Raw genomic sequence first — 8,844 nt, 5'->3', positions numbered from 1 at the left:
ATTCGTCTCTTTACCTTTAACTTCATTAATGTTCCATCTTTATCCCTAATAACTTCCTTTGTTCTAAAGTCTGATCTGTCTGCAATTAACATAGATAATTCTGCTTTGTTTTGTTTAGTATTAGCATTGTATATCTTTCTCCATCCCTTTCCTTTTCATCTCTCAGTACAGTTCAGTTGAGTGGCTCAGTCATATCTGACTCTTTGGGACCCCATGGACTACAGCACACCAGGCTTTCCTTTCCATCACCAACTCCTGGAGCTTGCTCAAATTCATGTCCATTGAGTGAGTGATACCATCCAACCATTTCATCCTCTGTCGTCCCCTTCTCCTCTTGCCTTCAATCTTTCCCAGCATCAGGGTCTTTTCCAATGTTGAATTATTGGAGTTACAGCTTCAGCATCAGTCCTTCCACGAATGTTCAGGACTGATTTCCTTTAGGATGGACTGGTTGGATCTCCTTGCCATTCAAGGGATTCTCAAGAGTCTTCTCCAACACCACAGTTCAAAGCATCAATTCTTTGGTGCTCAGCTTTCTTTATAGTCTAACTCTCATATCCATACATGACCACTGGAAAACCATAGCTTTGACAGGATGGACCTTTGTTGGTAAAGTAACGTCTCTGCTTTTTAACATGCAGTCGAGGTTGGTCATAGCTGTCCTTCCAAGGAGCAAGCGTCTTTTCATTTTCATGGCTGCAGTCACCATCTGCAGTGATTTTGGAGCCCAAGAAAATAAAGTCTGACACTGTTTCCACTGTTTCCCATGTATTTGCCATGAAGTGATGGGACCAGATGCCATGATCTTAGTTTTATGAATGTTGAGTTTTAAGCTAACTTTTTCACTCTCCTCTTTCACTTTCATTAAGAGGCTCTTTAGTTCTTCTTCACTTTCTGCCATAAGAGTGGTGTCATCTGTGTATCTGAGGTTATTGACATATGTCCCAGCAATCTTGATTCCAGCTTGCGCTTCATCCAGCCGGCATTTCACATGATGTACTCTGCATATAAGTTAAATAAGCAGAGTAACAATATACAGCCTTGACATACTCCTTTCCCAATTTGAAACCAGTCTTTTGTTCCACGTCCAATTCTAACTGTTGCTTCTTGACTTCCATACAGATTTCTCAGGAGGCAGGTAAGGTGGTCTGGTATTTCTATCTCTTGAAGAATTTTCCACACTTTGCTGTGATCCACATAGTCAATGGCTTTGGCATAGTCAATAAAGCAGACTTAGATGTTTTTCTGGAACTCTCATGCTTTTTTGATGATCTCTGGATCCTCTTGCCTTTTCTACGTCCAGCTTGAACATCTGGAAGCTCACAATTCATGTACTGTTGAAGCCTGGCTTAGAGAATTTTGAGCATTACTTTGCTAGCATGTGAGATGAGTGCAATGGTGTGGTAGTATGAGCATTCTTTGGCATTGCCTTTCTTTGGGATTGGAATGAAAACTGACCTTTTCCAGTCCTGTGGCCAATGTTGAGTTTTCCAAATTTGCTAGCATATTCAGTGCAGCACTTTCACAGGATCATCTTTTAGGATTTGAAATAGCTCAGCTGGAATTCCATCACCTCCACTAGCTTTGCTCGTAGTGATGCTTCCTAAGGCCCACTTGACTTCATATTCCAGGATGTCTGGCTGTAGGTGAGTGATCACACCATCGTGGTTATCTGGGTCATCAAGATCTTTTTGGTATAGTTCTTCTTTGTATTCTTGCCATCCCTTCTCAATATCTTCTGCTTCTCTTAGGTTCATACCATTTCTGTCCTTTATTGTGCCCATCTTTGTATGAAATATTCCCTTAGTATCTCTAATTTTTTTTTAAGAGATTTCTAGTCTTTCCCATTCTATTGTTTTCCTCTATTTCTTTGCATTGGTCACTGAGGAAGACTTTCTTCTCTCTCCTTGTTATTCTTTAGAGCTCTGCATTCAAATGCATATATCTTTCCTTTTCTCCTTTGCATTTTGCTTCTCTTCTTTTCACAGCTATTTGTAAGGCCTCCTCAGACAACTATTTTGCATTTTCCCATCTCTTTTTCTTGGGGATGGTCTTGATCACTGCCTCCTGTACAATGTCACGAACCTCATTCCATAGTTCTTCAGGCACTCTGTCTATCAGATCTAATCCCTTGAATCTATTTGTCACTTCCACTGTATAAGCATAAGAGATTTGATTTAGGTCATACCTGAATGGTCTGGTGGTTTTCCCTACTTTCTTCAATTTAAGTCTGAGTTTGGCAATAAGGAGTTCATGATCTGAGCCACAGTCAGCTCCCGATCTTACTTTTGTTGACTGTGTACAGCTTCTCCATCTTTGGCTGCAAAGAATAAAATCAATCTGATTTCTGTATTGACCATCTGGTGATGTCCATGTGTAGAGTCCTCTCTTGTGTTGTCGGAAGAAAGTGTTTGCTATGATCAGTGCATTCTAATCTTGGCAAAACTATGTTAGCCTTTGCCTTGCTTCATTTTGTACTCTCAGGCCAAATTTGCCTGTTACTCTAGGTATCTCTTGATTTCCTACTTTTGCATTTCATCTCTATGTGTCTCTGTATTTAAATTATCTAAATCCTGTAGACAACACACAGTTCGGTCTTGGGTATTTTTGATCCATTCTTACAATCTTTTCATTACATATTTATACCATGGACATTTAAGAGGACTACTGATACGGCTGTATAAATATCTCCCATATTTGTGATTGGTTTTTATTTATTTATTTATTTTTTTGCCCTTATTCTTTGTTCTCATTTACGTGTTTTGCACTTTTTCTGTTTTTTGTGGTTTTAATTAAGCATTTTATATGGGTCTTCTATATATTTTACTTCTAATTTTTTATTCACTGGTACTCTTCTTTTCTCTACAAAGATCCAAACTTCTGACCTGTTTCATTTTCTTTCTCTCTGAAGAACTTCTTTTAATATTTTTTGCTAGGTAGTTCTAATGGCAACAAATTTCCTCAAATTTTATTAATCTGAGAAAGTCTTGTTTTCCTCTTTCACTTTTGAAATATAATTTTATATGGCACAGAATTCTAGGTTGATGGTCTTTTTTTCTCTCAACAGCAAACATTTCATTTCATGCTATTCTTTGAGTATTTTCTGACGAGAAGTTGGGTGAACTTAAGAATTCTTATTTTTGTTTCTCTATAGATAAGGTGTTTTTTTCCTCTGACTTTCTTCAAGATTTTTTTTTTTCTTTACCTTTGATTTTCTAACGTTTGAATATGAAAACCATTGGTATACATCTGTAGATTGGTGGGTTTTTTTGGTTTTTTATTTGGTTTGTTTTTTATTTTTATTTGTTTTTGCATTTATCCTGCCTAGTTTTTCTGAGATTTCTGGATCTGTGTTGTGGTATCTAAAACTGATTTGGGTTAATTCTTAATAATTATTGCTTCAAATATGCTCTGTTTCTCTCTTTCTTTTCCTTCTGGTATTCTCATTATGCACATATATTTTGTAGTTGTCCCATAGTCTTTGGATATTCTTCTTGCTTTTTTCTTCTTTTTTCTTTTACTTTTCAGCTTTGGACATTTCTATTGTCATACCCTCAAGTTCAGAGATTCTTTCCTCAGTGATATCTAGTCTATCAATGAGCCCAAAAGGCATTCTTCATTTCTGCTACAATATTTTCCATCTCTTGCATTTACTTTTTATTCTTTCTTAGAATTTGCATCTCTCTGTTATGTTATCCATCTGTTCTTGCATATTATCTGGTCTTTCCACTAAAGTCTTCAGCATCTTAATGATAGTTTTAAAGAAATTCTTGGTCTTATAATTCCAACATTCCTGCCATATCTGACTGATTTGGATACTTGTTCAGTGTCTTCACACTGTGTTTTTTACCTCTAGTATACCTTGTAATATTTGTTGTGGTGGTGGTTGTTGAAAGCTGATCTGAGTGCTGGGTAGAAGTAATCACAATAAATAGGCATTTAGTAATGTAATGGTTACATGTGAAGAAGGGAAGCGTTGTACAGTCCTATGGTTATGTCTCAATCTTTTGGTAAGTCTGTGCCCCTGGGCTGTGAACTTTACAGATTCTTCTCAGTTTTTCCCACCTTAGATGGAATGAGACAGGGGAGGGGGCTGGAGTCAGGTATTTCCCTTTCTGCAGTTATGTTGGGTTCTGATAAAATCCCCACAGTTTAGGCTCTAGCAAAATAATTTCTCCTAATGGCAACCTTGTTAAGAAGAGCAGAATATTCTGGCTTTTAAAAAGTGGTTCTTTTTCCCCTCCCACTGTGGAAATACCAGGGGATTTTTCACTTGGAAACTTGGGAGAGGCTAGAAGTAAAACTCAAAAAAGCATGTCCCTCTCCTGTCTGATTACTGTGTCTCCCTGGTGACTGTAACTCTCAGAGTTGTCCACACTGAGCCTCCAACAATTCATCTACTACAGTTCAGGCATTCCTACTGGCACTGATAACTTTAAGGGTTCTGCTTTGGGTCAGTTTCTGTTTCTGTCAGCTGTGATTTTCTGTACCCCCTCATTTGTTTCTCCAGTTTTGGTGGCAGCAGTTTGCCCTGTGACTTCATTTCTCTGCCAAATCTAAAAAGAATTAATTTTTACTTTGTTCAGTTTTTTCTTTGTTGGAATGGTGTGGTTACTCATAGCATTTTAAAAATTAAACGTTTTAGTATAATTTAAATAAATACATAGATATGAGCATATGATGTCTTAATTTTTCTTTTTCTTTTTCCATCTTTGCCTGGTACTCCTCTCTCATATTTCCCCTTCATGCATTAGTGCTTCTCCTTCACCAACCAAGGTAACATGTTAATAACCTAAGATGAGATGGCTGGATGGCATCACCGGCTCGATGGACGTAAGTTTGAGTGAACTCTGGGAGCTGGTGATGGACAGGGAGGCCTGGCGTGCTGCAATTCATGGGGTTGCAAAGAGTCAGACACGACTGAGCAACTGAACTGAACTGAACTGAACTGATGTATCCTCTGAAGGATACATGTATCCTCTTTTCCCTAGCTTTCATAGACCTATAAATCTATATATATACATATACATATTCAGTTATTTGACATTGATTTAATATGAATAAAATCACATTATACATGTTTTCAGCATATTACTTTCTTCATACACTAAACCTCTTGGAAATTTGTGCAATTCAGCTGGCATAGCTTGAATTTATTCTTTTTAATGTCTTCATAATAGTCAGTAGAGAAGATATGCTTTTAGTTAATTCAGCTATAACCCTATTGTGCTCTACAACAGTTCTCCAAAGAACTCTCAATGGCATCATTCTCAAAAAACTCTGAATGTTATGACTCAGGGTTTGAGAAAGCACTTGAATAGGCCTATATTTAGAATCAGAATATATGAGTTTAGTCTCCACCTGTTACACTTTCACAATGGTCAATAAAGGAGTTACATAACTTTTAAGGACGTATATATCTCCATAAGGGAAAAGAAGACAAGAAAAAAATCTGTAAAAATCCATATGAGATTAAAGCCCAGATTGACATTATGATTTCTGCCTTCTTAATCCTGAACAAAAAACCTGTTATCTATGTTAGAATGAGTGCCCTATGGAACTTTGATAACTATAAATAGGTATTGTTTTAAAACACTAAGGTTACAATAATTGGTTATGCAGCAACAGAAAACTAATTAAGTGACTTTATTCAAGACATAAGTCGAGTCTTCCATACTCTAAAAAAGTGGGCCCAAAGGATGAGCTTTCTAGTTGTAGAACACTATATTTTTATGATTTGACTGTACATCAAAATCAAACCTCTGTTTCCATGATACTCTTGATTAACAGAACCATGGTTTGTTTGTTTCAGCAGCATTTAGCAATGACACCACTTTGGGAACACTTGGGTAAATTTACAGTCTCCAACTTTAAGGTGTCGTTAGAATGATCAGACATATTATTTTAGGTCTGTCATGTTTTATAACTATTTTGCATATGAAATTAAAAACCTCCAGGCAGATTAACAGAAAAACATTTATTTTATGGGGTTGAATAAAATGGTAAGTCATTAAGCAGTAGTTAGGGAGAGAAGGCTGAAAACTTCTTCAGTCTTCTGAAAGACTGAAAGTCTTCTTCAGAAGACTGAAAACTGGACTTGTTATTAAAATAACTGAAGCTAGTTATTTTAATAATCTATTTCTCAACATTGACCATGAGCAGCCACGGTTTTAAGATACAACCCTGGAAACTACTCTCTAACCAAATCAGCATGGAGCCGAATTGTCTTGACAAGAGTTGTGTGTATAGCATGTGTGAGGATGCAGAACCATAGGACCCACTTCATAAAATCAAAATCCTTTGCAGTTTTATCAGCACTTGTGCCTATTGGAGAGCAAGATGATAAAATATTTAGCAAGTCTTCTGTCCATGACTTCAAAAGTGGATGAGAATTTTAAGAATTCTAGTAAAATACTCATTTGAAATGCCTTGAATCATAGATATCTCTTTCAAGAAAAAAACAAAAAAGTAAATAAGCAGGTTTCCACCCCAAATTGCCTGAATTGATTTTCTAGAGCTGTAGTAATAAATTACTGGGTAGCTTAAGCAACAAAGTTTTATACTGTCACAGCTCTGGAGGATGGAAGTCTGATTACAAGGTGAGAGCCTTGCTCCTTATGGAGGTTCTAGGGGAGAATCCTTCCTTGTCTTCTGGCTTCTGGAAGCTGTCTGCATTCCTTGGCTTTCTTTCCTTGCCCCCCACATTGCTCCAGTTTCTGTCTTGTCTTCAAATCACTTTATCCAACATGTGGCTCATGTGGTAAAGAATCTGCCAGCAATGCAGGAGCCCCAGGTTCAATCCCTGAATCAGGAAGATACCCTGGAGAAGGGAATGGCTACCCACTCCAGTATTCTTGCCTGGAGGATCTCATTGGGGTCGCAAAAAGTCAGACGTGACTGAGCAACTAAGCATGCTATCACTCTATATGTTTCAAATGTCCCTCTGCCTTTTGCTTATAAAGGCAATTGCCATTGGATTTAGGGCGCATCTGGACAATCCAGTAAGACCTTTCCTGAAGCCTTTTAATTTCATTGCATATGCAAAGACTCTTTCGTCCAAGCAGGTAACAGTCATAGGTTTCAGATATCTGCACCAGGACATATATTTTAGGAGCCACAATTTAACCTACTATGTAATAGGGAAGAATCTTTGTATTCTGTTACAAGTTATTCACTAAAAAGATGTTGCCTATAAACTTAAATTATACATAATAGCTCCTCCCTGGAAACCCTGACTCTCAGGTAATGAGCACTAAGCTAAAATAACTGCTTAGCTCACAGGAAACATCCTTACCAGGCCCACTTTTGAATTACTGCGGGAAGGAAAAAACACATCCCCTTCTGAGGCTGACTGGAGCCAGGAAATGTTTGACTTTACTCTCTCCTCATTTAGTATAAAAGAGGTCTGAATTCTAACTCACACAAGTTGGCTCTTTGGAACATGAGTCCACCATATTCTTGGTCTGCCAGCTTTCTGAATAAAGTTGCTATTACCTTCCCTACCAATTCACTTTTTTGATTTATTGGCCTGTTGCAGGGTAAGTAGTATGTGCTTGGAGGAAATAATGACTACATGGTCTCTTCTTGCTGTTATATGCTTGTGGGTTGATTTATGTCTTTCTCCACACTTCTGCCAAATTCATGTTTCAGAGTCCTAACCCTCAGTACCTCAGAATGTGACTTTATTTGGAAATTTGTTGTTGTTCAGTCATGTCAGACTCTTTGCAACCCCATGGTCTGCAGCATGCCAGGCTTCTCTCTCCTTTACCATTGCCCAGAGCTTGCTGAAACTCATGTCCATTGAGTCAGTGATGCCATCCAACCATCTCGTCCTCTGGTGTCCCCTTCTCCTCCTGCCTTCAATCTTTCCCAGCATCAGGGTCTTTTATAATGAGTCAGCTCTTCACATTAGGTGGCCAAAGTATTGGTGCTTAAGCTTCACCCTCAGTCCTTGTAATGAATATTCAGGACTGATTTTCTTTAGGATAGACTGATTTGATCTCCTTGCAGTCCAAGGAACTCTCAAGAGTTTTCTCCAGCACCACAGCTGAAAAGAATCAATTCTTTGCATTCAGCCTTCTTTATGTTCCAACTCTCACATCCATACATGACTACTGGAAAAACCATAGATTTGACTAGATGGACCTTTGTCAGCAAAGTGATGTCTCCTCTTTTTAATATGCTGTCTAGGTTGGTCATAGCTTTTCTTCTAAGGAGCAAGTGTCTTTTAATTTCATGGCTGCAGTCACCATCTGCAGTGATTTTGGAGCCGAAGGAAATAAAGTCTGTCACTGTTTCCATTATTTCCCCATCTATTTGCCATGAAGTCATGGGACTGGAAGCCATGATCTTTGTTTTTTGAATGCTGAGTTTTAAGTCAGTGTTTTCACTCTCCTGTTTCACCTTCATCAAATGGCTCTTTAGTTCCTCTTTGCTTTTTTCCATAAAGGTGGTGTCATCTGCATAGCTGAGGTTATTGTCATTTCTTCTGGTAATCTTGATTCCAGCTTGTGCGTCATCCAGCCAGGCATTTCGCCGGATGGGAATAGTGTTGTTGCAAATGTAATCAATTTAGATGAGGCCATTAGGATGAGCCCTAGTCCAGTATGACTGGTGTCTTTATAGAAAAAGAAAATTTGGACACAGAAATATACATGCACATAGAGAATACAGTGTGAAGATGGAGGTAATGATCAGGGTTATACTTCTGGAAGTCAAGAAAAGCCAGAAAAATTGTCAGCAAAAAACTGGAAGCTAGGTGGATGGCGCGAAACTGATTCTCCTCCACAGCTTTCAGAAAAAGAATCCTGTCAACACTTTGATCTTGAACTTCCAGACTCCAGA

The sequence above is a fragment of the Bos javanicus genome, chromosome 5, assembly GCF_032452875.1.
Source record: "Bos javanicus breed banteng chromosome 5, ARS-OSU_banteng_1.0, whole genome shotgun sequence".
Lineage (NCBI taxonomy): Eukaryota > Metazoa > Chordata > Mammalia > Artiodactyla > Bovidae > Bos > Bos javanicus.
The sequence above is the reverse complement of the archived record's forward strand: the minus strand, read 5'-3'. Positions refer to the sequence as shown.